At 37.2% G+C, this 11,375-nt stretch overlaps 1 long non-coding RNA gene across 1 annotated transcript; it reads right to left on the reverse strand.

Annotated features, from left to right (window-relative positions):
• Positions 1 to 8,958: 8,958 nt before the first annotated feature.
• Positions 8,959 to 9,892, reverse strand: LOC114912708 (uncharacterized). The gene is made up of 2 exons (XR_012136494.1): positions 9,528 to 9,892; positions 8,959 to 9,397 (listed from the first exon to the last, which is right to left on the reverse strand). It is a non-coding gene; the product is annotated as an uncharacterized lncRNA (long non-coding RNA).
• Positions 9,893 to 11,375: the final 1,483 nt, after the last annotated feature.

Consider the following 11,375-nt stretch of genomic DNA (forward strand, 5'->3'; position numbering starts at 1 on the left):
ATGTCACCTAGCATTTATATAAATAAAAGGTAGAATCAGTTAATATATGGAGTAAAATAACACAATAATTAATGCAAAATATATACATAATAAATAATTATTACCAGTAACAATCAAGCAGTAGTGTTTTCTTCGAATTCTGTTCTAACCAACGTCGTCGTAGCATTTAAATCATCAGCTGGCACAAAATTGTAGGGCATACATTGTGTATAAGTGTCATCGTCATCATCCTCCACTTGGTTTCCCATATCATATAAGTCTCTAGGTTTTGTTTTGATGACAGTAAACCAATCTTTATCTTTTGCGTCTTGTACATAAAATACTTGACGAGCTTGAGATGAAAAAATGAATGGGTCATCCTTCAATAACACACCAGTGTGTATCAACCTTGAAAAATTTACAAGTGTAAATCCATTTGCATCTTGTTTCAAACCCCTTGGTGAGTTTATGTCTATCCAATCACATCTAAACAGTACTACTTTAAATTTTCCATAATAATCCAACTCATAGATATCTTTAAGTGCACCATAATAGGATTTTCCATCCACTTCCACCATAACACCGCTATTCTGTGTTTTTCTAAATTTCTCCCGTTCTCTAGTATGAAATTTAAAGCCATTAATTATGAAACCATTATATCTATTCACAATCTTGTTAGGTCCTCGAGCAAGAGCTATTAGTTCATCTGACTTATTTGTCTCCATCATCTTTGATACCTAACAAAAAATGATATGACGAAGTGCAGTTGAGTTATCTGATATTAAATATGTATCAAAAATTAATATATCCAATAATTAAATATAAATCACACCTGATTCGAAAGCCACATAGGGAATAACTCAACCAACCATCGCTGTTCAATCCTTGCATTAGGACGAATGTTATGATTGGCTCGTCTCTGATAAATTAAAAATTCACTGCATAAAATATAAATATATCATTTAGAACATTATATCTAATATAAAATTTAAATTTTGATGTCATTCCTTAAATATACTAACCTGCGATGGTCAGATATTATGTCACTATGAAGTAACACATAACGATGTGCTTGTGCTAAGGATTTTTGATCAAGTACAATACCTTCACCTCTTCCCAAGAATTTTCCAGCAGTTAAGAACTTATACAGTTCTGCAATCTCCACAAAGTCATTATGCCGTTGAGGTCGACTAAAAATAGTCTCTACACCTTGAAGATATCTTGAACAAAATGTCAAACATTCATCCGCAATATATGCTTCAGCAATCGAGCCTTCAGGATAGGCTCTATTTCGCACATAATCTTTAAGACGCACAAGATACCTTCAAGAATTAAATATTTATTAAAATATCAGTATGCTGTTGTTTCTAATAAAATTATCAAAAGATTTAAGGTTTGTAATAATACCTCTCAATAGGATACATCCATCTATAATGTACCGGTCCACCAACTTTAACTTCTGAAGCTAGGTGAACGAGCAGATGTACCATAATAGTGAAAAATCCAGGAGGAAAAATCTTTTCCATCTGGCAAAGTGTAATTGCAATATCCGATTCTAACTGATCAAGTTCCCGAGGATCAATAACTTTGGAACATAATGCCTTGAAGAATGACGATAATCGAAGTACAATTGTAACAACTTGTTTCGGCAATGACGATCTTAAAGCTATTGGAAAAATATCTTGCATCAATATGTGACCATCATGACTTTTAAGATTTGAAAGTTTTCGATCCTTTAGATGCACACATCGTGAAATATTCGATGCATATCCATCGGGTACTTTGATACTTTTCAAAACTCCCAAAAAATTATCCTTTTCTCGAGCAGACATTGTGTAACATGCAGGAGGCACATAAATTCTATCATTAGCAAGCATTTTAGGATGAAGTTCCTGTCGGATACCCATTTCTTTTAAATCAAGACGTGCCTTCATGTTATCTTTGCTCTTTCCATCAAGGTTTAAAAATGTTCCAAGTAAATTATCGCAAACATTCTTCTCTATATGCATGACATCAAGATTGTGCCGAATAAGATTATGTTTCCAATAAGGTAAGTCAAAAAAGATACTTCGTTTTTTCCATAAATGTTTACTTGGCTGTTGTGTAGATGCTATCTGTGTGTCTTCCTCATTTTCATCCTCGAAATAATTGTCTGGATCTTGAAACAACTCTGCATCTATAGTACTGATACTGACTTCCTCTGGTAACCCTTCGTGCACTGAGCTTTCAACATCATCCCTTCCTCTTTTTTTAGAGGACTTTGAGTGCTTACCATAGCTGTAATTCATGCCATCCATTTGTCTATGAACATCAGTTCCAGAAGGTGGAATAGGGGCACATCCCAATTCTATAGTACCATCAAACAAATCTTTCTGAAATCGAAACGGATGATTTGCTTCCAACCATCGACGATGTCCCATGTAACAAAATTTACCTCCATGTTTTAACCAAATTGAATGTGTTGAATCTCCACAACAAGGACATGCGACCCGTCCCTTTGTACTCCAGCCAGATAAATTGGTATATGCTGGAAAATCATTAATAGTCCATAACAAAGCTGCCCGTAGTTTAAATGTTTGGCCGTTGGAAGCATCAAATGCATCAACACCCTCCCACAACTGTTTCAATTCCTCTATCAAAGGCTGTAGAAAAATATCAATATCATTGCCTGGACCCTTATCTCCTGGAATAACCATTGACAAGATAAGTGATGATTGTTTCATGCACATCCACGGTGGCAAATTGTAAGGTATCAAAACGACTGGCCAAGTGCTGTAGGTAGAACTCAGGGTCCGAAATGGATTGAAGCCATCAGAAGCTAAGCCAAACCTAACACTGCGAACATCAGAGGCAAAATCAGGATGCCTATCATCAAATGCTTTCCATTGAAGACTATCTGCAGGATGTCTCAACATTCCATCCTTTGTACGTCCTTCATGATGCCATCTCATTGATGAAGCTGTTTTTGATGATGCATAAATCCTTTTCAATCTAGGTATAAGAGGAAAGTAACGCAATACCTTGGCCGGTTTCTTTTTACTCCGCGTTGCATCCAATTCATTCAGTACATCATCTCGATCTTCTTTTTGTGTTATCCATCTTGAAGATCCACATACATTGCATGACTCTTGATTAGCATTTTCACCCCGATATAACATACAATCTTTCGGACAACTATGAATCTTTTCGTATCCAAGATCCAATTCCTTTACTACTTTCTTGGCTTCATAATACGATGGTGGTAAACGAGTGCTTTCTGGAAATGCATCCTTTAATAACTTGAGCAGCATGGTAAAACTCTTTCCAGACCATCCATTCAAATATTTTATATGAAATAAATGTATAAGAAAAGAAATCTTAGAAAATTTTGTACAACCCGGATATAATTCTTCGTCTGCATCTTTCATTAAGGTGTGATAACGAGCTGTCTCATCATTAGATGTATGTATGGGCTCCTCAACATGCATACGTTCCGTATGCGTACATCCATCAAACATCCCAACTGTTTCTTGTATACTACTGGATTCTCCTAAATTTTGAACATCAAATCCAAAAGCATCTGTGATCAAACCCCTTATATCATCATCTCTTGCAGAATTGTCTTCTAGGCTAGTGGATCCGCAATGAGTCAGGGGTTGGTTACATGATGATGGCAACATAGATTCTCCATAAAAAATCCAGTCGGTATAACCTCTTAAAAAACCATTCCATACCAAATGTTCTTCAACATTTTGTGGATCTAAAGAAGAACTATTTACACATTTCCGACATGGACATAAAATCTTTCCATTCAAACTACTTTTCTCCATACCAAATTTAATGAAGTCATGAACTCCATCTAAATATTCTTTACTATTCCTTGGTTTATTTATCCAACTTTTGTCCATTGTAGGATAAAACTGACCGAACTTGCAATTTATCTAAAAATAAAAAAAAATTATACAATCTATATTAATGCAATGAGTAAAAAATATCAGTCATTTCATAAAATCCAAAAAAATAACAGCTAGATAAAGTTTACATAGTAAATGCTTGCTATCATCAACTAATAGGTAAAGAAGGTCCTATCCCATTCAGAAAATGTATTAATTCTATAGGTCAATTACAAAAATCAAATGATATGCAACAAGAGCATCAAAAAATTTCGGCAGCATTTCCCCTTAGTTCTTCCGTATAGGAAGAACAAAAGGAAAATACCATCCGAAATTTTTTCCGAACCTCTCAGCATACCATTTGATTATGGTAATGACCTATAGAATTACTCACATTTTCCAAACTGTCCATACTGGACAATCAATTGATCAATGTACATAATTCTTTTATCCGTACAAAAATAAATAAATGTACGGATATAATAGAATATGTACATTAATCAAAAGACGGGTCTATGTTTCGATGCAATGTAATTTTTGATGTCATATTATTTACATTTTATGGAAAGGCAGAAAAGTTGAAGATTTGAGTCCTTCGTAGGTGGTACCAAGAAGAGATGCACATAATATAATATTTGCAATACAACTTTTGCAGCTTTGCAGAAAGAGATTGTTATTTATTATTTTTATTATCATTTAGATGCATATTAACTATTCAATTTGATATTCATGATCTTTCATAACTGCAATCCTGTGAATCGAGATTAAGCTCTCCTGATGTTAATATGCGACACATAATATCAGTAAGGGAGCATGTTTCCAATGTTCTCACCATTAGGTGACAATGAGCTACCGTTGCTTATAGTGTGATATTATCTTCAGTTCTACACCCACCATTATTTGATCCTTGATTAAACTATATGAAAACATGGTTAGGAACATTTGTTGTATATATCTATTTCCTTCTCTGTAAAAAAGGGAATTGCCTGTTAAACTTTGGAATTAATGTAGCCATCCCTTAAGCCTTCATTATTGTCTGGTAACAGAGCAAAAGACGCAAATAAAGCCTGTAATATTGGTGAAAGCCACTGCAAAAAGCCTAGAATTTGCTGCTGTTGCCTGGAATTAGATGCACAAAGGTGAAAGGAAGAATATTTTATAGCTCCCTCTGTGAATCAGTATTTCTTGCAGGTTTTTATAACACGGAAGCAGCGTATGTTCCACTTGCTATTCCAGTAGATATTCCCATTGGCTACCTGACTAAAAACCCCTTCCAATTTTAAAAACCACAAGGCTATTTCCCTACTTCAATGCATTGCCTGGTAAGTATTTTGAGCACTTATCTCCACTAGAAATAGAAACAAAATAATGTGAGGATGATGCAGCAATCAGTGTTGGACACTTGGTGCCTAAACCTGTATTTCCTTCTCTTTGTTTGACACCTCGCATATACCTTAGGGTTTGTTACTCTTTTTGTAGCGACGCTTCTAAGTTCTAATTTGTCAACGTTTTTTTTTTTTTGCCTTTTCTGAAACGTTTCCCATGTGGGCAAAGAAGTCAAAATTTCAATTGTCCACATATGGCCAGAAGTATTAGATTATGCATAAAGCTTATAGCTTTTAATTAGGGGTGCAATCAGGCCAAATTAAGCCAAATATCTAAAGACTTGAGCTTGATCCGATTCAAAATGCTCGAACTCAAATCCTATTTTGTAATTAAAGAAGAATTTTTTCAATAAAAAATTCTCAAATCCTATAAAATATCATGCTTCTACCGAGATTAAGCTCTTGGAACCTCAGGGGACCAACTCACACCGCTGCAGCTCGCACAAAATCCCATATGAGAAAACCCCAATCGGGACCTAAGAAACCCATCCGATCTCCCTCAATGCTCTCCTTCCCACAAATCTCCAAACAAGAGAAAAAAATAAAAAGAAAATGAAGCGATAACAAAAAAAAATGATCAAACTAGGTGGGAAAAAGCTTACCTTTTAATTTTTTTCTTCCTTCGTTTTAGCTGATCTTTCCTACATTTTCCCCTGGTGCTTCCCCTGTTTCTTTCCGTTCTGAGGAGTCTCAATCGGGTGGGACCGTGGGAGGCTTGGGGCGGCCAAATAGGGAAGCGTGGATGATGGCCAAGGTTTTATGTTTTTTTTTTTTTTTTTAGGTTAAAAAGATGGCAACTTCATACTACCAAATGTATCAGAAACAAAAAAATGGCCTCCCTCAGAGCAATAGATTGACACAACAGACCTAAATACAGCACCAAAATGAGGAATGTGGATGACAGACCCTTAAACACTGTAACATGAAATTAAACAACTCAAAATTTCTGTGGAGATTTTGAAAAGAAGAATGAATGAAAAGAAAAACAAGTGAAATGGGGAAAATATTTTACCTTTCAAAATTTCTGTGGAGCGGCCGAGCAGGGGCTTCGTTTCCCTTCGATTTGGGGTGGCCGAATGGCGAAGTGGGATGGTGGGAAGCTTGGAGCAGCCGAACAAGGGAAGGAGGAGGAGGAGGGCCGGTTCACCGACGGCGTATGGCTTGGACCTCGCGGGCGCGGCGTCGACGGACGCGGCAGCAGAGGGGAGCGGCGGACGGAGGTGAGGCGTGGACGGCGGGTGCGCGTGGACGGCGGATGCGGTGCCGGCGGCGGAGATGGGCCGGGGTCGGCTGAGGAACGGGTGGAAAATAAGGAACGGCTGAGGAACGGCGGCGGTAGATAGATTAGGGCACGGCGGTAGATAGATTAGGGCACGGGAGGAGGGTGGTATTAAACGAACCTACCGACGCTTTTTAGCGTCGTTAAAACGCGTCGGTATTTTATTTATTTAACGACGCTTTTGCTAAAAGCGTCGGCGTTGACACGCACATAGTTTACGACGCTTTTAAGCGTCGTTAAAGAACGACGCTTTTTAAAAGCGTCGGCAGGTTAGCGCAACCTGCCGACGCTTCCCAAAAGCGTCGGCAAAAAAAAGTCGTTAATGGCCTCTTTTTTTGTAGTGGTGCGATGCACCATACGATACGGTGCATCATGGGTACCACAAAAAATCTGCATTTTTTTTTTACTAGACATAAAATGCTAGTTGCGATCGAGGACCAACAGCATCGGACCAATTGGTTAATGTGGTAGCCCAAACTTCATCGCTTAGATAGCAGTTGAGTTTAAAGTGTTCTATCTTTTAAGATGTGCTGTTCCACACCCTCGCCTTCTTTGTTCTTCTGATTTTTATGGGGGTTCGATCATCTAGATAACAAATGGTTCGATCAACAGATCTTGAGATGTTCTTCTCCTCCACGTCCGTAGCTACACCATTGCCGGTGTTCTCTTCTCTGTTCTCTATAGCTTCAAGGTCTTCTCAAACCTTTTCTTAGTCCCCAAGGCTGGGGACCGCGTGCCCTCCCTTCCGTATCCAAAAACAAAAAAGAAAAAGAAAAGGACGACGTGATTCTTACGCCCCCTCAAACGAGGACTTTGGTTCTAACACGGTCTTTAATTTACAGTCAACGTTTCTCTTGAGATGCCTTTCGTGTTTTTTTTTTTTTTTTTTTAAAAAAAAAATATAAGATCTTTAAAGCTACACTCGTTTGATAACTCACACCTATGCATCTGATCTCATCTCTGAAGCCGGAGTAATAAATAACAAGATTAGTTCTACATATTTTGAGGCTCATGCCAAATTAACATCTACTGGTGGAATATCTCTTTCTAATGCTACCTATTGCAGGTAATTAGTTGGCACTTATCTTGACATACATAGCTTATGTCATTCATGTCATCAATCATTTTACCACAACTCCTAGATCTATTTATTATATTACTATTTTACATAAGTTATGCCATGTCAAGAGTACTTTGTTTCATGGTTTTAATATCACTGCAAATTTCTTGGTATGCCTAAGTGCTTGTTCTAATACTGATTGGACCAGTGATTGCACCAACGCACTCTATATATTGTTTGTTTGGATCTTTTGGTGCAGCAAAAAGCAGATTGTTGTTTCTAAATCCAACAATGAGACCGAATATCAATGAATATTTATGAACTCCTTTAGCTCAAATAATTATTCGAGAATATTGGAGTTACTCATCGTAGTTTTACCATTCTTTATCATAATATATAATCAAAATATCATTTAAATTATGTATAATGATATTTTCATGAGTATATTAAATATATTGAAATTAATTATCAATTTATCTTCCAATACATTCGCTATGGTCCCGTACATCTTCGTGCTATTTCCTCCTGTGACCAAATATTATTGATATCTTCAATGAGGTACATCCATCCGAACTTTTTCAAAAATTAGTTTTCAAACTCAGGTTAGCTTCTATCATACCATCTTGAGTCTGAAAGAGGGTGATTTTGTATTAGTGTTGATTTATTTTCTTATTAATCATATAATTAGGCTATATATACCTTATCGTAAAGAATTAATAATAATTTAAGATATAGATGTTTTCATCTTCTTCTTCCTTCTTTGTTTCCTTCTCTCTACAGGTTCTGATGATGACTGACGTGACTGAGATTTAAGTTTTTTTATTTTTTGGTAGAATGACGGAGATTCAAGTTGGCGCCGAGTGTAGACTAATGTGGACATGCACTCGGCCGTCCTACTGTAACTGAGAATTTTGAGTCAAAAATTCCAGCTAACCAATATGCTATCTCCTCGTTGCTCCTTATCAGGATGACGCCAAGTTTCTGGGTCATACATAGACCGGCTTCGCAACTTCCACGCTGAAAAGATGGATCAGAGTTCTCCCCTGTCATTATACCCGGCCATGGTGCACCCCCAATACACTGCCCACCAGAAAGGTGGCTACGGCGACCATTTGGCTAGCCTTACTTGTGGTAGGCTTTTGTGATAGAGGATGTAAATAAGTTGGAAAACGAGAAGTCCAAACAGGGGAAAAAAATGAAAAGAAAACGACATATGGTGGTCCTTTATATTGATTAAATTATGCAAGGAAAAATGTAGAGATTTTCACTGATCATTGGAGAGATCCCGTGCGATCCCTTGCTATCAGTGTATCATGCAAGAGGGTTTCCTGCCTTACAAAATCATCTATCTTTTTTTTTTCCTTTTTTGAGTGAAATAGGAGGTTGAGAAAGCAACCAGCTCTTCATTAATTGATCAATAAAAACAAAGTACAATCAGAGATGTAAAAATAAAGCAAAGTTGCTGATTAAGGTAAATGTCTACAAGCTAGCTGAAATAAAACATCCACCATGTAAACAGGAAACAGAGAAGAAAGAAATCATCTAGCGACGTTGACACCCGCAGGAAACAAAAGCCAAGGGATCATCCTGCAAACCGAGATTTCTGCAAGCAAACCGGCAATAATTAAGCAGAATCATGAGTGCTCGCGGCTCACCCATATCCAAAGAATTTTTCAATCCCCCCAGCTTATGCCAAAACTTTGTATGTTCGACGAATTGCATGCATAGCCTTACGGATCAGGAGTTGAAACACTGTAAGACTTGCTCACAGACAAATCTAGCCGAGCCATATCTATTTAAAAACAATATTGGGTTCTTTTCCCTGCAGCAAGACCATGAGAATGCATCAATTAATCAACATCCAGACAAAATCATCTATCTTGCAGTACAGCTACTGCACAATGAATGGTTTGCACTAATACTGGATCTCTTGAGCTCGAACATGTACGTACCGGAAAGGATTCAGACTGCCTGCGAGGCCGGATTCTGCTCACAGGACTAATTCGATGAGTTGCTTTCGAGTTTTCCGCATTGGCCCACTCCAGGCGGACCAAACTCCCATCATTTGCCTCCATTTAGCTGTCATCTCGCAGCTTGTCATTGCATTTATGGTATCTGAAAGCTAATTGACACAGATCGATTGGAATTTTCATATAGTTGTGAATATGAGAAAGGGGGTGGGGGGTAGAGAGAGAGATGCTACCGTGCATGAGTTCGGATCCTCTGTGACCATTCAACTTGTGGTCTAAGATAGGGACTATGGAGTGAGATAACAACAATAAAAATTAATTCTATGGGTCGTGACTTTAATGTTAAACTAAGAGTGCGTTCGGTTCCTAGCAATTATCTGGTGACTAAGAGTGGATTATCTGTTTAACAGGCTAACAACTCTCGGAAAAGAAGAAGTCACTTAACTTGGTTGACTTTGTTTCGTGAGGAGGATCGGACAAAGTTAGCTGATTCAGCTCATATTTTCTGTTACTTCAGCAATTCTGCTCCAATAACTAAAGGGGATCGATGGAAACATGGTATGATAGATTTTATGCTACAAATTAACCATCAACTTTGTGGTGCCAGATGGCTGGTTAACTTTGCAGAAGTTTCTCTGCTGTCAAAATCAAATCAAATCCAAGAACAATTACAAAAAACAAATTATTTAGAAATATTACATTATTTAAAATTTTTTATCTATAGATTTGTTTCTTATAGAAATTGTAGTTTACCCACTTAGGACTTATTTGGTTTATAGAAATAATTTTTTCTAAAAAATAAATACTTAAATATTTGATATTTGAGAAAATGATTCTTATTTGTTTGATTAATCATGAAAAAATAATATAATTCGAAATAATTAATTATATTTGATCGAGTATATATTTTTTGAAAAAATTATGTAAAATACTTATCATACTTTTGATATATAAAGAGAAAGATCATATCTCATTTTATTTTAATTTTTAAAGGTATGTTTGAAAAAAAAAATGTTATCACAATTCTGAAAAATAGTTTCATATCAATTCTTCTTTTTGATAAAATATAATAATTTATTGTTATAAAAAAAATATTTTTTTATCTTCTTTCAGAAAAATTCTAACTAAATAAGTAATAATTTTTTTTTTTTATTGAGCATATTTCCCTCCTCTCCTTTCCATGAACCAAATGATGAGTCCCCAACTGATCAGACCTTTGCCACTCCCTGCCATACTGCCTATCTAAAACCACTTATCAAGCTCGTGATGCTACCAAACTTCGTCCCCAAAAGACGCACCAAAAGAAAGCAACAACCTACTGCGGTAATGGTCCCCGACCTCCCTATCAAGTGGACCCCCATTAAATAACATAAATTAGTCTACGGAGAAGAAAGAATAAAACGTGGACCACATAGGAGAGAGAAAAGGTGACAGGTGGGTCCACGAAGAGAACCCAAGCTCGTGGTTTGAAGCCGTAGCGGAAAGCAGCTTTTCCACGGGCTGTGGACTTTTAAATGCCCGTGTTTTCTCGGTGGACCCCATCTCCGTGAGAGGTGCCCATCGTAGCTTCAAAAGAAGAAAGTGGCCCCCCCCACGCAAAGGCCACCACCCTCGTCGTCGAGCAAACAGACTTGGGGGCATGGAAGCTGGCCAACAGATAGCGACGAGAGAGAGGGTGGCGAGAAAGCGATGGCCAGCTTCACCCCCTCACCTTTTTTTTTTTTTTTTCTTTTTCTAACTATTTTTTTTTTTAGGAGGAAACACTGACAGCATGGAAGGAAAAATATTGGGCTCCTCCATTGCAGAATTAGTAGATGGCAGCTGGTGTCG

This window comes from Elaeis guineensis, chromosome 13 (genome assembly GCF_000442705.2).
Source record: "Elaeis guineensis isolate ETL-2024a chromosome 13, EG11, whole genome shotgun sequence".
In the NCBI taxonomy this organism is placed as follows: Eukaryota; Viridiplantae; Streptophyta; class Magnoliopsida; order Arecales; family Arecaceae; genus Elaeis; species Elaeis guineensis.